Source organism: Cervus elaphus, chromosome 14, assembly GCF_910594005.1.
Source record: "Cervus elaphus chromosome 14, mCerEla1.1, whole genome shotgun sequence".
Lineage (NCBI taxonomy): Eukaryota > Metazoa > Chordata > Mammalia > Artiodactyla > Cervidae > Cervus > Cervus elaphus.
This window is the reverse complement of record NC_057828.1, coordinates 57,762,085-57,786,749: the sequence shown is the minus strand read 5'-3', so window position 1 is coordinate 57,786,749 and position 24,665 is coordinate 57,762,085. Positions and strand designations below refer to the sequence as shown.

Sequence of the window (24,665 nt, the reverse complement as noted above, 5' to 3'; positions counted from 1 at the left end):
ACAGAGGAGCTTGGCGGTCTAAAGTCCTCGGGGTTGGGAAGAGTCGGACACGACTGACTGACTAACACTTTAATGTTTTTGTTTTTTTTAAAGATCCAACAAAAATAAATAAATAATATCGAGTAGTATGATATCTTGGAACTGTAAAGACCCTACAACTCACCCTGCCATTCAAGTCTTGGTTCTGCTTAGCACTGTTCCTCGGGCTTCTGGAGATAGAAAGAAACATCAGAGGCTGCTTCTGTCTTTATGGATTATTCAAGCTACTTGAAGAAAAGGCTAAAATGAAATGTAATGAGACTAAGTATACAACTTGGATCACAGGGAAATGAGTCTCTTTATCTTGTAGTTGGGACTCACACTGAGGAATTAGAGTTCAAAATAAGAAAATACATAATTAACTAATATCATGGCTGGTATGGCTTACAAGATTATTGGAACTCGAAGAAAAAATGTCCTTGTAAAATATTACAGACTTACCTAGTTTTCTAGAAAAGTTTTGACTTCTTGTGACACTTTAAGCATAGCTATCTTAAAGGAGTTCTTTGTTTTACTTTTTTAGTAGAAGAGACAACTTTTCCCCACCAAAAGCAATTCAATAACATTCTGAATAGTCATGGCAGTATCACTATTACCTTGTTACTTACTCTTGTGATCAGATTTAAGAGTAATCATAATTTATTAATGCAAGAACTTCTACAGTCTCTTTGGGAGTTGGTCATTTTGCTCTGTTTCCTTATCTTTGTTGGCAGTTAGCTCAAAAGACTGACTATTTGTATTACTGGACCTTTATATTTATTTAAAAAGGACTACTTATGGTAAGTGAGAAACCTGAGATTTCCGGGCACTCAGTTTGATCATGTATTTTATAATAATACAGGATACAGGATTTTTTTCCATGTGATGTTGGTGAAAATATCTGAACACAGTCAGTTTCCTTTTCTTCAAGCTAATTATCCTTGTTGATAACTGGGTCTCCTGTGAGCTGGTTTCTGGACCATTCTAGACTGTTCACAGTCCTACCTCCTGCTCCAAGGAGATGATTTTGTTAGACAGTGTATCTCAATAAAGTTATTACCCACACTAATATACTTGATAACTCTACAATCATGAAATAATGATTTTATGATTAACAGAATCATAAAATAATGCAATGTTTTTAGACCCTAGAAACATCAAAGTCTAACACACACATTCGTCCTATTGATGAAAAGACTGAGGTGGCAGATAAGTGACTTGTTCACAATCATAAAATATGCCTGAAGGAGAGCCAGGAAGCCAGAGCCCCACTACACTGCAGAGAACCTAGCACTTCCTGCTCTGTACCTTGCTCTCTTTCAGTAATGGAGCCCATTAAAACAAACAAACAACTCTCATAAGGAAGACTGTGCTCCACCATTTTAATGGAACTGGTCTGAAGCCTGTGCCTGCCATCTGATATGAATGAACCTAAGAGACTTAAATCTGAGTTGAGAGGAGGCTTCCAAAAGTCCACCTTGATAATAGACCCTTCTAAACACACACACACTTGTGATAACAAAGCACATTTGCCTTCTAGTTTTGAACTGAGAAGCACTCTCTTCTTCAATCATACAGAGAAGCTACACCCTTGGCCACTCGGCCTCAGTGTCTACATAAAAGCAGCTTTCTTGAAGCCATGTTAGTGATGCGGGCTTGAAAATGGAAGCTAACTTGGTTCATTAATCCCTCCTCTGGACAGTTTGTGTGAGACTCATCTTTATTTTCAAGTTGAAGCAGAAGGCGTAAATGGTAGCAGAGGTCTGTTTTTTTAAATTAATTATTTAATTAATTAATAGGTTGGTACAAATGTAATTGTGGTTTTGGACCATGAATTTTAAGTCATTATAATAAACAGGCTCAAACACATCTTTATTAATCAAAATAGGTACCACAATCAACACATTTTTGTCAACAAGAAATAAGTTTGTTTATTCTTGTAGTGTAAAAATGCATCCTTCGGGATTCCGTAAACTCTTGGAAAGCATTTTCTGCCTCCTGCTGGTTGTGGAAGGCTTTTTCCTGCAAAGTTGTCAAGATGCTTGAGTCAGCAAGAGGTCAGGTGAATATGGTGGATGAGGCAAAACTTCCTAGCTCAATTCATTTATCTTTTGATAAACCAACCTCGTGTTGGTTGTGTGATGTGCACTCAGGCGTTGTCATGGAGAAGAACTGGGCTCTTTCTGTTGACCAATGCCGGTTGCAGACCTTGTAGTGTTCAGTGCATCTCATTGATTTGCTGTGCATACTTCTCAGATGTAATGGTTTCGCCAGGATTCAGGAAGCTGAAGTGGATCAGATGGGCAGCAGACCACCAAACAGTGACCATGACCATTTTTTGGTACAAGTTTGGCTTTAGGAAGTGCTTTGGAGCTTCTTCTTGGTTCCACCACTGAGTTGGTCATCACTGGTTGTGGTATACAATCCACTTTTTGTCACACCTCTCAGTCTCATTGAGAAATGGTTCACTGTTGTTGTGTAAATTAAGAGAAGACAACAAAAACTATGATTGTTTTGATTTGTGGTCAGTTCATAAGGCACCCACTTATCAAGCTTTATCACCTTTTTAATTTGCTTCAAATGCTAATGACAGCAGAATGGTTGATACTGAGTTCTTTGGCAACTTCCTGTGTATTAATAGTTGTAAGAGGATTAGCTTCGATGATTGCTCTCAATTAGTCACTGTCAACTTCTGATGGCCCGCTACTACTACGCTCCTCATCTTCAAGGCTCTTGTCTCCTTTGCAAAACTTCTTAAAGCACCACTGCACTATACGTTCGTTAGCAGTTTCTGGGCCAAATATATTGTTGATATTGCGAGTTGTCTCTGCTGCTTTATGACCCATTTTGAACTCAAATAGAAAATCACTCAAATTTGCTTTTTGTCTAACATCATTTCCATAATCTAAAATAAATATAAAATACACAGCAAGTAATGTCATTAGCAAAAAAACATAAAGCAACAAATGCACATTAAAATGATGTATAACACAACCACATTTAGTTAAGAATGTACTTCAATATCAAATGGCAAATTTCAACAATATAAAAACCGTGATTACTTTTGCACCAACCTAATGATTTATTTCTGGCTGTACTGAGTCTTCGTTTCTGGCGCAGGTTTTCTCTAGTTGTGGTGAGTGGCGGCAACTCTCTAGTTGCAGTGCATGGGTTTCTCATTGCAGTGGCTTCTCTTGTTGCAGAGCACAGACTCTATGCATTCGGGCCTCTGTAGTTGCCTCCTGTGGGCTCAGTAGTTGTGGCTCACGGACTTAGTTTCTCACGGTATGTGGGATCTTCCCAGACCAGGGATGCAATACATGTCCCCTGCATTGGCAGGCAAGTTCTTAACCACTGGATCACCAGGGAAACCCCAAAGGTCTGTTTTTTAATTTCAAATAGAGATTAAAACGATGACATATTGAATCTACACTGTTCCTTGATGATCTCAAGCTAGACTGGCATTTTACTTTTTCTCTGTGTTTTGTCATTGTTGTTGAAAATAATGAGGTGCTATATTCATCTTGTAAGTTGTGAACTGCCTCTTCCTCCTTCTCACGGTCCATCTCCAGTTTCTATTAAATTTGCTATCTCCAGAATCTTTGTGTTACATAGAATGCTAGGTGTAGTTTAACAGCTGTCACTGTGAAAAATAATATTTTCAGTGGAGGAGTTATATGGGTCAGCTCATGTATTAGCAAGTGAATTTGTTTCCACAAAATGAATATGTCAAGACGAGGACATTCAATTTTTTTTTCTGAACAGCTAAGTCCACGTTCTGAAATCAAGATGCTAACAGACTATGCTAGTTCCCTCTTTCCTACTTCCCACTCATGGCTTAGAATGGATTCAGTAGAATTTCAGAAGTAGGAGGCTGGTGAGAGTGGAGGGGATTTTCTCCCTTACTTTTACTGAAGGTGACTGGCTTTCTCTCCACCTCCCTTGCACATTCAGCCCTGTACACTGAGCACTGCCACAAGCTGTCTTGCAGGATGACTGGAACAAGTGAACAAGTGTGTGAGGGTCTTTCCCGCTCGGTAGGCTCCTCCCCCTACCTCACACATATATTTGTTTAAAGCAGAGTCTAACAAAACAACTTACACATCACAAATTCTTGATAAATATTTAAGTGACTGAAAGTATAAATAATAATAGTTATCATTTATTTGGAGCCTATAACAGCCATGAATTGGGCTTCACAGGTGGTGCTAGTGGTAGAGAACTTGCCTGTCAATACAGGAGACATAAGAGATGCAGGTTCCATCCTTGGGTTGGGAAGATCCCCTGAGGAGGGCATGGCAACCCACTCCAGTATTCTTGCTTGCAGAATCCCACGGACTGGCAGGCTACAGTCCATAGGGTTGCACAGAGTTGGACACGACTAAAGTGACTTAGCACACACGCAACAGCCGTGAATTATACCAAGGCCTATTACTGCAATTAATCTTAACAACCAAGTACACTCATTTTGGGCTTCCCTGCTGGCTCTGAAGGTAAAGAATCCACCTGCAATGTGGGAGACCTGGGTTTGATGCCTGAGTTGGGAAGATCCCCTGGAGGAGAGCATAGCAACCCTCCCCAGTATGCTTGCCTGGAGAATCCCCATGGACAGAGGAGCCTGGAGGACTATAGTCCATGGGGTCACAAAGAGTCGGACACAACTGAGTGACTAAGCACACACACACCCATTTTACAAAGGAGGCATCTGAGCTTAAAAAAGAAGTAAAGTGACTTGTAGCTACAAGACCATGTAGCTACTAAATGGCACCTGCAACTATAATTTACACATCTGATATATAAGTATTTTAAGTCTAGTTTGAGTTATTTGAAACAAAGAAGGAGGTGGAGGCTAGATCCTAGAGTCTAGTCAAGTTAGTCCAGTGGAAACTACAGGATTTTCATAGTCATATAGAGTGACCAATGTGTCATTTTAAATTTTTTATTTATTTTAAATAAATAAATTTATTTATTAATTACTGACTAACATGTCTTGGTTCTAAAAGAAATGACAAAAACAACTTATGTACCCATACCTTTTTTTTTTTTTTTGACTACTGGACAACCCAATCCTGAGATCAGCCCTCTCTCCAGAGCTCCCAGTCTATGTATCTCTTCTTCCTGGACAAATGCAGCCTCACATGCAAATTCATCCTGGCATGTCCAAGGTCACCATTTCTTTCCCAATGCAGGCCCTCCTCTTATATTTCCCATCCTAGTGAACAGTATCCTCATCTACCCAATCACCCTAGCAGACACCTGGGGGTCATCCTAGAGTCTTCGTTTTGCCTCCACTTCTCCCACTCAACCCATCATTCAAGAGTGATTGATTTAATCTCCTCATCATCTCTCAAAACTATCCTCTCTTCTTCATTCCCAATGCTTCTGATTTGAGTTCAGCCTTAGTATGACATGCTGGGACTTCTATAATCTGTGATACTCAAGTTACTTGAAGTTCCCCTCCCCCTACAATCAGGTAACTACATACCTTAATATCTTTGTTCTTGCTCTCTCCTTTTGTTAAGTTGTGCTTCCCCTCTAGTTTCACTTACCTTTTCCTAATTTGTTAAAACTCAGCTCTTGTATTACCTCCGGCAGGAACCCTCCCTCAATCCCAGGGTTGGGGGCATGGCCTTTCTGCTTGGTCTCTTTCCTCCTTTGCTCTCTTTCTCATAACACTCGTAGTCTTATACTTTAATAAGCTGCTACCTTAAGTATCAAAATCAACACTTAGGGTCCTTCTCCCCTACTGAGACACTTAGAGATAGGTATCGTGTATTAGCCTTCTTTTTGTCCTAAAAACTTAATAGAGGCAATTACTTGAGACACAGTGGCTATTCTATAAATATTTGTTGAAATGGTTCAGCATTTGAAATGGATAAAATAATATTATTCATGGGAGGGATAGATAAACATTTCTCTGGATAGAGATATTGATGCTTTAATATTTCTGAGCCTTTTAATTTCTTTTGGTTGTACCACATAGCATGTGGGTCTTAGTTCCTTGACCAAGGACTGAATCTACGCCCACTGCATCTGAAAAGCAGAGTCTTAACCACTGGACCATGAGGAAGTCCATCTGAGCTTTATAAAGGGTTATTTCCTCTTTCTAGAATGATTTCCTCCATTATTTTTTCTTTAAAAATTATAACAATCCTGAAAACTGTTGTCACAGAGAAAACAAAAGCTGAGATATTAGAGAGACCTGGCTTTAAAACCACAATTTCAAGTCCAATTAGTTGCATGACTTTAGGAAAGTTAACCTCTTTGAGTCCCACTTTAAATAGTAATACTGTGAAGTTGCTAAAGTTTATTTCTAGCTTGGTAAACTGGGATGCTGGTAAAAGCATTAATCGATAGGGAGACTGCTGGGGACAAAGTATGGAGGATGAAATTGGTTAGTGAGGAATATGCGGCAATTCGTTGGAGATGTTCTATAGGCTATGGGAAATAGAATATGGAGCCAACGGATGGGTTTAGGAATCACTGGTAGTCATATGCAAGATGAAACAAGGGAATAAATGAAGTAAATTAGGGAACTATGGAAGTTATGAAGAGAATCTGCCTGCAATGCAGGAGACCCAGGTTCAATCCCTAGGTTGGGAAGATCCCCTGGAGAAGGGAATGGCTACCCACTCCAGTATTCTGGCCTGGAGAATCCCATAGACAGAGGAGCCTAGTAGGCTACAGACCACAGAGTTGCAAAGAGGTGGACATGACTGAGCAACTAACACACATGGAAATTATGAAGAACTGTTCTCACAGTTTACTTGGATAGTCTTCTTAATCATCCCAGATGTAATTTAATGACTAATTGTATAATTATACTGTTAGGGAAATGATCAACCCAACAGACAGAAAAGTTCTATCACTGCATTAGTTTCACTCACCAGTATGTTCCAGCACTCAGTACAGTAACTGCCTATAGAAGGAGCTCAGGGGACACTTACCGAGTTGATGAATGATTGAATCTCACATCATACTCACCAATGGATATTCTAATCATATGCTTTTGAAATCTGGTGACCAAAATAAATAGTAATGTGAGACTATAAGCTCCTAATAAAAACGTCCTGAGGTGAGGGTAAAAACAAAAACCTTGTAAGTTTCTACTGTGGGCCAGACCTGTATCATCTGCTTCCACACATGACCTCACTTCATTCCCATAATATGTTGTGGTAACATCACTGCTAAAACAAAGGATTTGCTCATGGTTTGAAAAATCAGTTTGCCCCATCTCTGCAACATCCTTGATTTCTCACTTCCCTTCTGCCTTCTAAACCCAATTTATCTGTAAGTCCTGTCAGCCCTATCCACAAAACTATCTGAAATCTGTCCTCTTTTTCCATCTTAATTGTCATTACCTTGATCTAAGGCACCATCATCTCCTCACTGGGCTTGAAATAACATCTTAATTAGTCTGTTCGTTTCTGTTCTTGCCTCTTTTCAACCTACATTCCACACGCTAGAATTCCTCATTCAAAACGATGTCTTAAAACCATAAATCACATCAAATTTCTTCCTGATTAAAACTTACACTGGCTTCCCATGTTACTCAAATGCCAATGTATTTCTGTTCATTACAGGTCTCTACTGATTCAGCCCCTGCCTAAATCTCTGACCACAAGTCCATCCTCTTTACATCTTGCTCACTCACTCACTAGGCTCCAGTCACACTAGCCTCCTTTCTGTTTTGAACATATAAAGCTTTTCCTGCCTCAGGGCCTTTGCACTTCCTGTTGCCTCCAATTTACATATGGTTGGTTCCACGGCAACATATGACTCAAACGTTATTTTGCTCCTGGAGGACTTTTCTTACCAGATTATCTAGTGGCAGGTAGTAGTAACACTTAGATTCCTCTGTATTATTTCTTTCATGACATTTATTACTATTTGAAATTGTTTATTCCTTTCTTATGTATTATCTTCCTCTGCAACTAGAAAGCACCATGGCAAAGCTTACAGGGGAGAAGAGAGAGAGCTTGTAAATTATCTTGATTGACAAGCTATTAGAAAAATATAGCCATAAAATAAGGTTCTTGTCTTAGCTTCTTTCATTCACTCACTCATTTTTACTTTAGAAGATTATTATTTTACAGGGCCTTTTGAATCTCTCTTTTCTTTAGCAACCAATAGTCAATGAAAGTGACTCTTTGACATTTATAGATTTAATATTTATTGCTTCAGCTCTCTGAGAGACCCCATGAGGCCACAACATAGCACCTTATGAGTTTGCTAAGGAATGAATTTAGTTACTCCCATATAGCAGATGGTGAGTAACCTTAGCTTACAGTCTCATTCTTCTCAGTTATTATATGTTCTCATTGCAAGACAGTTACTTTATCTCAATTTTATTAATAAACTCAATAAAAAAACAGAGGTATTAAAAAATTAGGAAATTTAAGAATATCTTTAATGTATCCTTTATGAATGTCAAGTTGTTTTTTTTCCCCAAACCTATGTCTATACACATTAAAGAAAGAGATGATACTCCAACTAAATTGATCTACCTGGTTAACTACAGCAATACCATGATTAATAACAAATGTTATACCTCCAAAAAGCCTACTATTAATCTATAACCATCATAAAGACTGGCCACAGAAAAATACAGAAACCATTTTAGACATGCAAGTAGCTGAGTCACTGTGGTTTTTGGTAAAGGAGAGATTTCTATATTTAAAAACAAAGATATCATAATGGTTTTTAAAGTGTCCTGCAAGCTGTGGATAATATATGCTATATTACTGTTGACAACTTTAGGAAAGAAAAGGAAGTTGAACACAAAACAATCAGAAGTAGCCCTTAAGCCCAGTGGGGATAGAAAGGAATAAATGAACCCAAGGGCAAGGAATGAAAGAGGAAATATTCCATTCTCTGTGTGTATACCATGGTCTCAGAGTTGTGCTAGGTATTAGACAGATGGGAAAACTAGCACACAATGTGTTCTCTACCCTCAATGGCATCATAGACTTTATGGCAGAGATCTTACCTCATGAGTGGGACAATTAGGATGTCCACATGACAGTGTGTGGTAACACGCCCAGTGGGTACAGTTGAGGCAGTAGGTACATCTGAGGCTAGATTATGATGAAAATGAAATGCTAGAGAATGTGCTTATAGTGGACAACAGATAGGTGAAGATACAGTGAAGATAATTTTTAGAACAACTAATCTGGTAACTGAGGGCAAGGGAGTTTAAGAGAGGAAGACATCAAAGGCAGACAAGTTATAAAGCTCTTGCAGAATGCCAAATGTGAGAAAATGAGAGCCTGGACCGGTGTGGTTGTCATGGAAACAGAGCCATGCTTGAATCTGAGAAACATCATGAAGAAAAAACAGCTCTTCGTTATCTTTGTGTAACTTTCCAAATACATGTAGCTTATTATGTCCTCCTTTATATAACTTGCTGATACAAAACTGTCAGAGAAAATATTCTTTACTAAGTCAGGGGAAAAGGCACACTACAGAGAAAACACCCATGATATATGAACACTGTGTCTCTCTTAAAAGTTGCTGACTTTGAGGTACAAAGTTGGTTAAAAGATCAATTGGTTTGGTCACTTTCTCTGAAAGTCTAATTATTAATGGAGTTCAAACCACAATATATTAAGCTGAACTAAGCAGAAGCTGATCCAGTAGCACTATTCAATTGTCTAGGGACACCCTGGTTATCACTAAATGAGCAGTAAGTGAGAATGTAAGGTCTAGTAAGTAAGCTGCCTTCTCTACAAAAACAAAGAACACTTCATATGCAGCTCCTTTCCTTCACATTGAAGAAGGAACATGACAGGGAAGTTTCTGAAGGAATGATAGAGAGAGAAAAAGTAGAGACTAGCACGGTCTTAGCATCTTGTCTAGTCTCCCTGAGGGCATCTGGAAAACGCGGCTCAGTTTGCTACTCCCTTCCCATCTCCATCGTTCCAGCCTTGGTTAAAAAAGCCTTCATTATTTCTCCCCTTAACTGTGTTCTAATTAGTCTCCATATTTATTACCAATCTCTTCACATTTCAGTCTCTCTCACTGTCTCCAAAATTATCTTCCAAAATGTCCTATCCAACTTTATACCTGGATAAGGGTACTGTCTGGCCCACAGGTTCTAACGTTAGTACACAACCCTAACCATAAGACATCTTTCAGACAATCTAGACCTATTCTACCATTCCAGTAACATCTGTCACCTTAATACCTCATGTTCAACATTCTCATGAATGTTCTTCTGAAATATATTATACATCATGATGTTTCTATTCCTTACATATGCAGTTCTCTTTATCTAAAATATCACTCCTTGTCTTCTCTTGCTAATCTCTCCAAACTCGAATGTCACTTTCCCTTTCAAGTTATCTTTGTCATTACCTCCCTCCTCCACCTTTGTATCCTGTCGTATTTGTTCAGGACCATATTTGTACACTTGTCTGTTTCCTCTGCTTCCTTTGGAGACTGACTACAACATATTCAGCGTTGCTGTCTTCACTACCCAACAACTCCTAGTCACTGGTCACAGATCATTTAAGTAAATGTTGAGGAAATGAATGAATGACTGAATCTCAAATGAAGAAGTGAGCTATGAATATGTTAAAATATGAGCTTAATTTTTACAGACATGTCTTAAACTAGAGGATGGTAAGTATGTATCTTTTACTGAACCTCTGTATCTGTAAGACATTGCCGCACACTAAGATGCTTCAGCTGTCTCCAGCTCTGCGACCCCATGGACTGCAGCCCTCTAGGCTCCTCTGTCCATGGGCTTCTCCAGGCAAGAGTACTCCAGTGGGTTGCCATTTCCTTCTCCATTGTAAGACATTAAAATTTGTCAAAATGATTAAAAGAAGAGAGGAAAATACGTGATAAAACAGTGTAAATACCATAAGAAAATAAATAAAACTCAGTATTATTTAGCACTATGCCCATGCTTACTTGGGTAGTTTCTTCAGAAACAAGTTTAACTGGGGGAGGGTAGGGGCTCAGTCATCAGACTGACTAGTTCCCTGGAGGTACATCAATGGACAAATCTACATACTTTGCAGGATGGACACAAATGGAAGTCCAGAAGTTATGTTTTTGTTTGAATTTTAATATGCAAAATATATTGGGAAAGGGCAAGTTAAATAAAACAATTGAAATAAATTGACTGGTAGCTTCTTTCAAGGCTCATCCTTTAAAATGGAGTTGGTTCACCCAGCCAAATGTTTGGAGATGATGTAGAAGCCTAGTAGGAGATCAACACCCACTCTGCTCCCTACTCCTTCATCCTCTCCTCCCACCTCTCCTCCATCTCTGGGCTGTCCTCCTTCACACGTATTTTGATTGGCATCCTAGCAGGTCTATTTTTGGCTTTGTACCCAGGTTCCTAAAACTTACTTTAGGCCAGCCTTACCTGATGGCCAAGCTTGTTTCAGGTACTTCCTTCAGTTCATCTGCTCAACCCTCTACCTTTCTAGTATAATAATACCATCTCTGGGTAGATGACACCCCCTCTACCAATCCCACACCTGCTGGGGTCAGCCTCTCCCACTTCCTACCACAACTTACCACAAGAGGAGAAATCTCAAATTGGTGATGTCAAAGAAAGAAAAGAGACCTGAGATAAGGTAAATACAATAAATGGACCAAGAGCACTCAAGTGAAAGAAGAACAGAATAAAAATAGTCAAAATCTATAGTTGCTCAAAAAAAAGAGAGAAAAATACCAAAGATGCAAAGATATGCACTCTCCTCTCAATTATCAACAGAGAATGATGGCACTAATATCAAACTGAGGATTAACATATATTTGAATGTGAATTGTAATTCTACTTGAATAGCTCACTTATTATGAAAAACCTTAGTTTAGTGATTGAAGTCATTTAGTCAAGAGCTAACTCAAAAAGCACTAGGAAAGCATTTAGATTCTTATGAGATATTCCCAAACATCCCACTCCCATCTAGAATACCCACAAAAAATGTAATCCTGCCCATGATGCAAAGTGCCACCTACACAGAGATGCAGAGCTCACCCAGCATACAGTAACAAATGAACAAGCTTATTTCAAAGAGCTCCCCTCAAGTTCTTTGAAAGGCAGTTAAGTGAAGCAGGTATTTAAAAGTACCTACTTTAGCATATGCCAACTAAAAATTGTTGCTTGCCATCTGGTTCTATAAGAATGAAGTCACTAGCCACTGCAGTCACTGACCTTCAACACACCCTGAAAGGAGTTCAGGGTGGAGATGGGGAATGCAGCACTTTGCTCTGGGGAAACTGATAGAACAGGGCTTCAGATGGTTAGATTATTTTCAGAAGATTTTATGAGACCAATTTCTCATAAAATATCCTCTCGTATCTAGAAAAGCACTAAAATCATTAGCAGACACATCAGTTCCTCGTGACTAGCAATAACCTTCCTGTGACTAGCAGTAAATTTCTGCCAAAACTGTACTTGACTTCATGTACCCCCCTCTTCACCAGAATCACATATGTACTGACCTCTTCCCTCAGCTCCTTGGAGCAGTTTCTCAGAGCTATCTGAGAGACTGTATCCCAGGCTACAGTTCTCATTTTGCCAGTATTTCTTGAGTTATCTCTATTTAGGATTGTAATGTAAACATGGAAGAAGGTAAATGATAACAGAGGTCAGATGTGAGCCTGACCTGCAAAACATGTAGATTTACAAAGACTAAAAGCCTATGCTCAGACAGAAAGCAGACAAGTCCAAAGTGCATGAGGCTAATCTGATTCTACTTTGGTTTAGCCAGAGTAGAGACAGGTGATGAGAACCACCCATGTGAAGAGTGTAAAAGGTTTTTAGGAATAGTCTAAGGTATCTGAACTCCATTTTCAATCTTTAGGAGTCAGTGAAGTCCTATTAAATATAGGAAAAAAGGATGTAAACAGTGTCTGAGCCCTGTACTTGACACTAGTAAAGTTAATTGAGGGAAATTTTAATCGGTGTATAATTATTTAAATTAAAAATACTTAATTTGGGAAACATGAGACTTTTCTATTCTAAAAAAGGAGTTTTCAGCATATATAGTCTATGTGAAAAGATATGCATTTACTGGATAAACAATCAACGAATATTAAACAAAAGAAGCAAGAGTTAGTGTGGTTTCCTTCTCTTCAATGTGACACTTGAAAACAAAGCATAGATCTTTAGGGGAAAAACAAAACTACTTCAGATATTGCTTTCGATGAGGTGCAATCTACTTAAATACAACAACTGCAAAAAGATGAGGTAAATCCTGTGGCCCTTTGCTACTCTGTGCATCAGTCCTGGAATGAGGATGCTTACCGAACACGCAGAAACTCAGGTGCCACTCTGGGGGAGGAAAAGTAAGCTTCAGACTATCTCTAAGAAATAAACAGTCTAACTAGAGAATGCAGAACAACTACATATGAAATAGCTAAATAAAACAAAAGAGTGAATGATGCATTTTATAATTGCAGTAGATGCTCATTTCAGGCAGAAAGAGTCAGGAACCATTCTTTAAAGGGGGTAGGACTTAAGCTAAAACACAGGGGCTAGGAAGGCTCTGTATAAACAGAGCAAAAGGGACATGATATGTGAAATAAAGATGGTTTCAGGCTAGAGTTTAGCTCAAAGACTTTCAATGAAAGAATGAAAAGATGAATACAGCATAACAATCAGGGACATGATGACAGATGTGCAGGTCATTATCTATGTAAATGGCGCCCCCTGAAGTTGTGTGTATACAGTTGCCTTACCCACACATGAATAATGATCAAGATAGGGGTCAGATGGGGTGGGAGGGAGGTTTAGGAGAGAAGGGACATATGTATACCTATGAATGACTCATGTTGATGTATGGCAGAAACCAACACAATATTGTAAAGCAATTATCCTCCAATCAAAAATAAACTTTAAACAATAATGATAAAGGTAATAATGAAAAAGAAATGTCAAGGGACTCTGAAAACATTATACAAGGTGGCTAAAGATATAAAACTGGAACTTGAGCAAGGACAAAATTTAGGAATTATCTTCTTTGGAAATCAAATTTATGCAATTCAAAAATTAAGAAGGCCCAAAGACAAATCTATTGCTAAAAGCTGAGGAAAAAGAGGAACCCACCAAAGGAGTGAGCAGAGAAGTAAGGGTCCTGAAGAGTAGAAAACTGGGGAAGAATCAATGGTACCATCTCTGCAGAATGCCTTTTTTCTCCCAGTCTAACTAGAGAGTTATGACTAAGTAGGAAGTAAACAATGAAATCTTCTGATCATATATTCAACCAGCTGCTTTTCTGAGCAGCTTCTCTGTCTTAAGACACAAGATTGCATGCATGTGTGCTCAGTTGTGTCTGACTCTTTGCAACCCCATGGACTATAGCCTGCCAGGCTCCTCTGTCCATGGAATCTTCCAGGTAAGAGAACCTGAGTGGGTTGGCATTCCCTCCCCAGGGGATCTTACTCATCCAGGGACCGAACTTGCGGCGCCTGTGTTTCCTGCACTGGCAGGCAGTTTCTTTACCACTAAGTCACCAGGGAAGCCTATGTTGGAATCTAGTACCCATGTGTACATGCTTCAATTTCTACAGTTATTAAAAATTTCAAGTTTCAAAATTAAACGTATTATGTAAAGAGTACTCCTTAATAGATATAGGGCTATTCAGGTGATCGCTTTCTTCTTCAATGAGCTTTTGCAGTTTGTATTTTTTGAGGAATTTGTCCATTTCATCAAGCTGTCAAATTTACTGTCATAAAGTTGTTCATAATCTTTTACTATCCTTTTCAATGTTTGTAAAATCTGCAGTGACATCATCTTTCTCGTTTCTCTTCTTGGTAATTTTGTCTTCTCCAGTTTTTTCCCCTGGTCAGTCTGCTGAGAAGTCTCTATTAGGTGCATAAACGTTTATCATCTTGACATGTGTTCTCTGTTTGTTTGATCTACTCTTTTCCCCTTTTCTTTTCCTGCGTTTTTATTTATTTTGTCTGCACTGGGTCTTCGTTGCAGCATGTGGACTATAGAGTGCAAGGGCTCAGTAGTTGTGGTGTCCAGACTTGGTTGCCTCAGAGCACATGGGATCTTAGTTCCCAGACCAGGGATCGAACCTGCGTCCCTTGCACTGGACGGCAGATTCTAACCACTGGACCACCAGGGAAGTCCTTCCTGCTTCTTTTAGATTAAATTTTTTTGGTTCTATTTTATTTCTTTGTTGGCTTACTAGTTGTAATTCTTTGTTTTGTTATGTTCGTAGGATCTCCCTTGTGGCTCAGCTGGTAGAGCATCTGCCTGCAATGTGGGAGACATGGGTTTGATCCCTGGGTTGGGAAGATCATCTAGAGAAGGGAACGGTTACCCACTCCAGTGGGTAATTCTGGCCTAGAGAATTCCATGGACTATCCAATGGGGTCACAAAGCATCGGACACGATTGACCAACTTTCACCTTACTTCACTTAGGGTTCCTTTAACTTATGATATTATACACTTCACATACAGTATACATGTTGTACAATCGTCATACTACCATTGCTTCCCTCCTGGTTTTTATTCTATTCCAGGTATCCCATGCTTTCTGAAAGTTCACTTATAGCACTTCACTTTTATGAAAGACTTACATTAGAATCTGTTTTCACTAACTAAAGAAATCCAAAGAAGACTTTCATTTTTACAAAAAAAAAAGACAAAAAGCAAAACCAACATTAAGCATCTGTTTTGCAGCAAGCTGAGCAGTTATGGAGGCAACACACACCCCAAGGAGGGAAAGTGGCTCCTTATCTGGGAACTGAACTCAGCATCAAGTCACCATAGCTTTGAACTGTGTCTGTGAGCATCTGCTTCATCTCAATTACCCAACAACACAGAGTTATTCCTTTTGTTTAAACAGTGAATTGTATTTTAAAGATAATTAATCAGGAAAAGGTTTTATGTATTCACTCCTCAGCCAAAGGACTTCCTTTGACATTTTCAGCAATTTGTATTTGCTAGTGATGAATTCATTCAGGTTCTGTGTATCTGTAAAAGTATTTTGCCTCAGTTTTTTAAAAATAAGTTTCCCTTTCTTGTTTATACTTTAAAGATGTTGTTCCACTGTCTTCTTGCTAGCATTGTTTCTAAAAAGAAAGCTGCTAAATATTGATCTTTGTTCTTTTGTAGATAATATGTCTTTTTTCTTTGGCAATTTAAAGATTTTATCAATGGTTTTGAGCAATTTGAATATGACATGTCTTGGTGTATTTTTCTTCATGTTCCTTTTGCTTGGAATTTAACTCAACTTGAATCCGTGGATTTTATAGCTTCCATCAAATTTGGGAAAACATCAGGCATCATTTTTTCAAATGTTTTTCTGCCCCTTCTCCCCTGTTTCTTCTTCAGGGACCCCAATTACACACCCAGGAGGCTTTTGTAGTGTCTAACAATTCATTATTCCTTTCTTTTCAAAAATCCCATCTTCACTTTAAATTTTGCATAGTTTCAACTGCTATGTCTTTAAGTTCATTAATCTTTTCTTCTATAATATCACATCTACCATTAACCTCATTTAATATTTCTTAGTTCTATTAAACATAGTAATTTTTATCTCTTAAAATTCAATTTGGGTCTATTTTTTAATATCTTCGATTTCTTTGCTTAACTTTTTGAACATATGAAATAAAGTCATAATTACCATGTTAATGTCACTGCTAATTATAACACCTGGGCACATTTTGATCAGTTGGTTTTTCTTTTCACTATGGATCAAATTCTGCTTTGGCCATATACATAAAGGTTATTCTAAGAGGTAATAAAGCAACATTTCACAACCATGGGTGATTTTGCTCCCCAGCGGACACTTGGTACTGTCTGGAGACATTTTGTCTTCACTGGTGAAGTGCCACCTGTCACTCTAGAGAAAGTGGATGCAAAGTGGTCTATACACTGAACTGACCAAGTACAGTGATCTGACGCCTCAGAGTTGGAAACTCTAGCCTGTCCCCCCAGTAGGAGGATACACAGGGTCTATATTTTCCCATAAGTCTTTTCTCATTAAGACTTCTCAGCCAAAATATGGAGACAGTCAAGAGGCAAAGATCAAATTAAGGATGTTACCTTCCCACTCAAACTTGTGGTTTTAGAGCTGGCCTCCCTGAAACCATTAATAAAATGGGAGAAGATGAGGATGGACCACTAAAAACAAACAAATACTACAAGAAGACTTAAGAATTATGTTTAAAAGAAAGATTTGGGTTTTTATGAGTTTATTCATAATGAACTGACTGGAAGCAAAAACCCCAAAGCCTACAAAAATACTGAGGAGATTAATTTTCAAAAGGCTGGCCTAAATAAAACCAGCTTATTTATTTGATCACTAAAACAACTCTTAGGCTTCCAAATCTCCACAAGGAGGAGGTCACCTCTGAAAACTGTACAATCCCCAAGGAGGGTGTACTCTTGAACACTAACTTAGATGTCGCCACAGAGGACAGTGAAAAACGGCATGGTTGTTGGAGATGAGAACAAGCAGGCAGCCAGATGGGCTAACCAGGAAGGCTTCTCTAACTGCCAGAGGAGGGAACCTTGGCTGTTTCTGTGGACCACTGACTACAGTGTGTTTCCCATTCCTCCCTTTTCAAAATGAGAGTTTTTATTGCACTTAGACTTTTCCCTATCACGTCTGCACACTGGATGTGAGATGAAAAGATACCTTGTCACTGGACTGTGAGGAACCATCCTAGACCTGACAGACAGGACTGTGCATCACCCAGGGACCCTTGACTCTGAGCAGATAAAGTAACTGAATGGGGGCCTTTGAATGTCTCGCTTGGGAGGGAGGGAGTGGTCTTCGTGTGGGAATAAAGGTGATCACAGGTGGGAGGGGGGATCGGGATGGGGAACACATGTAAATCCATGGCTGATTCATGTCAATGTATGACAAAAACCACTACAATATTGTAAAGTAATTAGCCTCCAACTAATAAAAATAAATGAAAAAAAAAAAGTGATCACAGACATTGAATGGCCAATGGGTAGGCAAACTATGATTAACTTTGTTAACTGTTCTCTAGAACATTTCCCCTTCTTCCACAGACATAATTGCTTTAACAGGACACGTGGCTGCCGCGGTAGACTGTATTTCTTTGTTCTCTTGCAGCTCGGTGTGGCGTGGATAAACATTTTGTCGTTGGAACATGAGCAAAAGTAATATATTCAAATTACTATTTCCTTAAAATAAAAATTCTTGTTCTTCATTTGCTTAAAATTTCCCCCTCTCTCTGAATTGGAACTTGGATATGGCATTGATCTAGTTTTAACCATGTACATGAGGACAACATCCTAGGAGACAGTAGAGCTATAACATTATCTAAGTCATCTATAGAGCTGGGTTGCCTGCCTTTCTGGGCCAGTCTTTCTCTTTCTGGACTGGCACGTATGTGTGAGAGAAATAAACTATCTTATTTAAACCACCATATTTTTCATAGTTTCTCTTTCATGTGCTCTTCTGCTTTCTAAATAGCAGCTTAGCCTACACCCTAATTAATCAAAGTTACTCAGGTCACAAGTAAAAGACTTTGTTATAAATTCATTTGGCTATGCCAAACCCAGATTTCCTTAGTCAAAGGAAAACAACAAAGGAGAAAAAAGACCAAGACTATGAATTTTTTGGTGATTTTATTTCCAATAAAAAGAGTATATTTTAACGTTTTCTCAACCTGCATAAACCAAGTATCAAGTTTTTATATGCTTCAGTTGAATCTCCTCTGACTGATTATCCTATTGTGATAATATCTATCGATTTCCACAGTGAGTCATCAACCCTGTCAGCACTTTAATGAACAAAATTAGTCTATTTCATGCTGAAAAGCAATGCCAGCAACTCTCGCAGATAAAAAGGGTCATAAAAACTTATTGGGCAGTGACATCCTCTCACAAAATCTCTTGATAGTATCTCCCTATGACCAGCCCACACACAATGATTGGTCAGAGTGAAACGGAATTTGAGTAGGGCATTAAACAGCATTCAGGGATGACTTTATACATCTTAATGGCCATGAAAAAGAAATGGATAGGCTGAGTTTAGGAATCAAATATTATTCTAGCCAGTCAACAGCAGAGAATATTTTAATTTCATGACCATTCTTCCTCTTTTTTAAAAAATATTATTTATTTATATGGCTGTGCTGGGTCTTTGTTGTGTCATGCAGGCTCTCTAGTTGCAGCTAGCAGGCTTAGCTGCAGCATGTGGGACCTCAGTCCCCCTGACCAGGAATCAAACCCACATCCCTTGCTTTGGAAGGTGGATTCTTAACCACTCAACCACCAAGGAAGCCCTCATGATCATTCTTGATAGCTAGCTGGTTTTCATTAGCCTAAATTCAATTATTTGTTGACATAACAATTGCTCCTAGTTTCCCTGACTCTGTTTCTGTCCTATTCAACCAGTGACGCTTCAAAATTGGGATGACTATCTTTAAACATGCAGTTGAAGGAGTTCTAAACACACTACCCCAAAATATAGCATCTTGGAATGCTGAATACTTTAAGCTGAAGGAGTCTGAGAAAGTGGCCTTTTCCCACCTTCCCCCATCCTTCTCCTCTGAAGCAAATCATAACACCCTCATGTGAGAGGTACCCTTCTACACCTGGAAGGAAAAACATCCTTATCTCCCAGAGAGAAAGATGCTGCAAAGAATTCAAATAAACAGGTCTTACAAAATTTTTCCCAGTTAATCATACTTCTTTATGACTGTTCACTCTTCATGAAACCTAGCATGAAAACACTCAAGTTTAACTGATTCTTCAGGTCTTCACTTTCTTTTGAAGGCTCCTATGTCACGTAAAACATATTAAATAAATTTGTAAGCTTTATTCTGGTAATCTGCCTTTGTCAAATTAGTATTCAGATTCAGGCATGGATTCTATGAGGGTTGAGGAAAACTCTTCCACCCCTACTTAGTCTTCAAACAATATGGATAGAAAACTTTTTCATTCATAGTACAATGTCAACATGGATTTGAGAAATGGAAGTTGATTTCACTATAATATAAGAATCTCCTGCTATGAAATGTGAAAAAGCATGGAATTTGGGGTGGGAGCTCTGGGACTGAGCATCAAATGGGAATGATGATCTCTTCTTCACAGGGTAACTGTAAAGTGTAAAATATCTACACATCTACAGTCTAATGGTTAAGAACATTAATTCAATAGTTCAAGGCAGGCCCAGTTCTGAGGCTGGTGTGTCATTCAACTAAACAAATGACTTTAGCCAAGTTATTCAACTTCTCAAAGCCTTTGTTTCTTCATCTGTAAATGAGGATGAAGATATTCATCTGTAAATGAGGATATTGACTCATAACAATCTTTCTAATTGTTATGAGTATCATAATGTATGATACATTATGATAAGTGAAATAAGCCAGTTACCAGAGGACATATACTGTATAATTCTACTTATATGGGATACCTAAAGTAGCCACATTCGTTGAGACACAGTAGAATGGTGGTTGCTAGCTGATGGGGACAGGGAGAAATAGGGAGTAGTTACTTAATGGGCTCAGAGTTACAACTTGGGGAGGTGAGAAAGCTCTGGAAGAAAGCTCAGTACAAGCGACCAACTTTATGTTATGTATATTTTACTACAATTTTTTAAAAAAGAAAAGAAACAAAATAAAAAGAAAAGAAAAGAAACTGGGCTTCCCTGATAGCTCATTGGTAAAGAATCTGCCTGCCAATGCAGGAGACATGGGTTCGATCCCTGGTATGGAAAGATCCCACATGTTGCAGAGCAGCTAAGCCTGTGCCCCACAACTACTGAACCTGTGCTCTAGAGCCTGGGCCCACGTGCCACAGCCACTGAAGGCCGCATGCCCTAGAGCCTGTGCTCTGCAACAAGTGAGGCCGCTGCCATGAGGAGCCCACGTGCTGCAAGCAGAGTAGCTCCCACTCGCCACAACTAGAGAAAAGCCTGTGCAGCAGCAAAGACCCAGCACAGCCAAAAATAAATCAATTATTTAAAAAAAAGAAAAAAAAATTAAAGGTCATGAAAATTAGTTTAAAAGTACAGCATCAGGTATATTTTAAATGCTTTATAAATGATGAGTGTGTAACAATTAATTTTATTATTTAGTTTTAAAGTGCATTAAGAGTTCATCATAAATGATAAATGTACAATTAGAGAATTTTTGATGACAGTCATGAGATTTGTTAAAATATGGATCCAACAAATTACTTGGGCGTCTGGAAACACCTGCTAAGAATAATGGAAATACAGAGGTGTACGTACTAAACACACACCCTCACATTTACACATGCATACAATGACATTTCACTGGCTTAGAACAAATGAATTGTTCATATTCAAGGATGCTGCTGAAAGGGACTTTTAAGTAAGATTATAAACAAATTTGTTGGTATTCATTCTTAATTATAATAGATTGATTATTCTTTTGCATCTAACTTTATTATATTGCTCTCAGAACTCTTTTTTTGTAAGAGAGACGAACATAAACTTCGGCCAAGGAGTTAAATAACAAATGTGGCAATAATTCCTATCTATTCACTAAAGAACTGAGATGATTGTGTATAGCATATATAGTGTGTGTATACGTATATACATAGATATGGGTACAGACACATTCACTTATACACACACACACATATACATGCATATAGTAAAGATTAGCAGTCATTAAGACAGAGATTTAGAGCCTTAGAAACAATATTTTCTTATCCCCTTACCTGTAAGTAAGGAAATTAAGTGTTAGATGATTTGATTAAGACCCACATTAAATGGATGGCAGAAATATAACCAAAGCCCTTCAGAACCTCATCCCATGCCTCACCCTCAAATGCACCAGAGCAAAGAACCTGCCTCAGCCCTTCCTCCTCATGCCTCTTTTAATGCTGTTCATGCTGCCTAAAATGCTCTCCTCACAATTTAGTCATCTTTGGAAAATCTTTCCTGGAAAATCTCTCCAGAGCGAACATGGAGCCCCGCCCTTAGCCTCCTGAAGCTCCCCTTTAAAACCCCAGGGCAATCATCCTGATAACAGTCTACTCATCTGCCATCTTCATTAGACTTAGGACAACCTGAGGACACACACTGTCATCTCTGGATGCTCCCACACCTGACCCTGGACCTGTCAACAGCAGGCACTCACTGAATGTCCGTTGGATAGGTGACCTAACCCAGCACCACAGCTTCTCTAAAAGGAGACAGGAAAGCTAGCATCAAGACTGCAAGTGGCAAGCTAGCTTTGGAATGAAGGCAGAGCACACCTTCATTAAATACAGAAGCACAGCAGAGGATGAAGGCGGAGAGGGATTCTTTTTTTAAGTAAAAGAAAAGAAGGCTTGAGTGTGCTAAATGTATTCATAGAAGGACACTGAATTTTATTATTCTTAGTTCTGTCAAGTGACCCCATATTTCCCAGGATACAACAAGATCATATTAATTACTGACAACTTGGAACAGAGCATGTTTAATCAACTATCCTCCCTTACTGGCATCTTGGACTGTCTCATGAAAAATAATGAGAAATCACCTCGAGAAATTTGCTGTGCTACACAATATATACACAGTACTATGATGATATATTTTTTTCTGATATAAATCCCTCACCCATTAAATGTACTATTTATAAAACTCTAAAACTTTAAAATTCCTTGAGTATCTTGCACTAGTTAGAAGCCCAAATTTGTGTTTGTTAGCAGTTTTAGCATTCACTGGATAGCATGCTAAACCAATCTATCTGCAAAATGAAATATAATACAGAAAAAATTAAAAACAAACTAAACAGTCACACAACCAATTATGTTGGAAGGGGAAACCAATACAAAGGAATAGCAGTATCACCAAATTGCAAGTGCAGGACTAGTATTGTTTCTATTTCGAAAGGAGTAGTGTTTTGCTGCCACCTACAGGGCAACAGGCATTCCTTCATGCAAGTTACAAAACTAAAGGTGTAAAAACCATTGCAAATCCAAAAGAATGTTATGGGTTACTTCATATTTTCAGGTTTTTATCTTCTAATTTTGTAACCTGAATAGCCGCTGCAGAAACTACAGCCTTAATTTCAGTCCTACATTAGATCACCAACTTCAAGTTCAGAAACTTTTTTTTTTTAACCCAAGTTGGTAAACCAAAGACTAGAGAGAACTAAAATCCATTTTCTATTTTCAAGCTGTTTTGCTCTTCACTTCATGCTTTCTAACCCTGTGTGGTATTTAAATATGGTCCCACAAGGAGAGAGCCTCTGGAATATGAATTGATCCTTCTTTCTGGTGTCAACAAAAAGGAAAAGGGGAATTGCATTTTGAAAGGTCAAAGGAATCCTTAACCAGCCAGCATAGTGTTGAATAAAAACTGATTTTTTTACTTTCAAATAAACAAGGCCCTATTTTATTTTACTTTATTTTATTTATGGGTTACATCAGAGATGTACTCCCTACTTTAAAAAAATATTTATTGGTAATTTGTGCTTCTATTTTGTAAATTTTTATTAAAATATAGTTGACTTACAATGTTGTGTTAGTTTTCATGTATACAGCAAGATGATTCAGTTAAGCATATATATATATGTGTATGCATTCTTTTTTAACATTCTCTTCCATTATATATTATTACAAGATTTTGAGTATAGTTCCCTATACTCTACAGTAGGTCCCTGTTGTTTATTTTATATATAGTAGTGTGCATATTTTAATCCCAAACTCCTAATTTATCTCTGCATCTCCCCCATTACCCCTTTGGTAACCATAAGTTTATTTTCTACATCTGTGAGTCTATTTTTATTTGGTCTTCTTTTTTTAAATTTCACATGTAAATTCAGTTCAGTTCAGTTGCTCAGTCGTGTCTGACTCTTTGTGACCCCACAGACTGCAGCACGCCAGGCTCCCCTGACCAGCGCCAACTCCCGAAGCTTGCTCAAACTCATGTCCATCAAGTCGGTGATGCCATTCAACCATCTTATCCTCTGTCATCCCCTTCTCCTCCTGCCCTCAATCTTTCAGAGCATCAGGGTCTTTTCCAACGAGTCAGTTCTTCGCATCAGGTGGCCAAAGTATTGGAGTTTCAGCTTCAACATCAGTCCTTCCAATGAATATTCAGGACTGATTTTCTTTAGGATGGACTGGTTGGATCTCCTTGCAGTCCAAGGGACTCTTCAAGAGTCTTCTCCAACACCACAGTTCAAAAGCATCAATTCTTCGGTGCTCAGGTTTCTTTATAGTCCAACTCTCACATCCATACATGACTACTGGAAAAACATAGCTGTGACTAGACGGGCCTTTGTTGGCAAAGTAATGTCTCTGCTTTTTAATATGCTGTCTAGGTTGGTCATAGCTTTTCTTCCAAGGAGTAAGCGTCTTTTAATTTCATGGCTGCATTCACCATCTGCAGTGATTTTGGAGCCCAAGAAAACAAAGTCTGTCACTGTTTCCGCTGTTTCCCCATCTATTTGCCATGAAGTGATGGGACCAGATTCCATCTTAGTTTTCTGAATATTGAGCTTTCACTCTCCCCTTTCACTTTCATCAAGAGGCTCTTTTTCTCTGTCTTACTTCACTTAGTATGATATCTCTAGGTCCATCCATACTGCTACAAGTGGTATTATTTCTTTCTTTTTATGGCTGAGCAATATTCCATTATGTGTATATATATATATATATACACACACACATATATACACACACATACATATATTCTAGAATATATGTAGAATGTAGAATAATTCT

At 38.5% G+C, this 24,665-nt stretch overlaps 1 protein-coding gene and 1 long non-coding RNA gene across 4 annotated transcripts in view; both read right to left on the bottom strand.

The window, feature by feature from the left end:
* Positions 1-24,665, bottom strand: part of RABGAP1L (RAB GTPase activating protein 1 like) — a 671,327-nt gene that overhangs the window by 153,979 nt on the left and 492,683 nt on the right. The window lies entirely within an intron of this gene.
* On the bottom strand, positions 1,337-23,102 carry LOC122707372. Its single transcript, XR_006344819.1, has 3 exons — positions 23,090-23,102; positions 16,832-16,839; positions 1,337-2,425 (listed from the first exon to the last, which is right to left on the bottom strand). It is a non-coding gene; the product is annotated as an uncharacterized LOC122707372 (long non-coding RNA).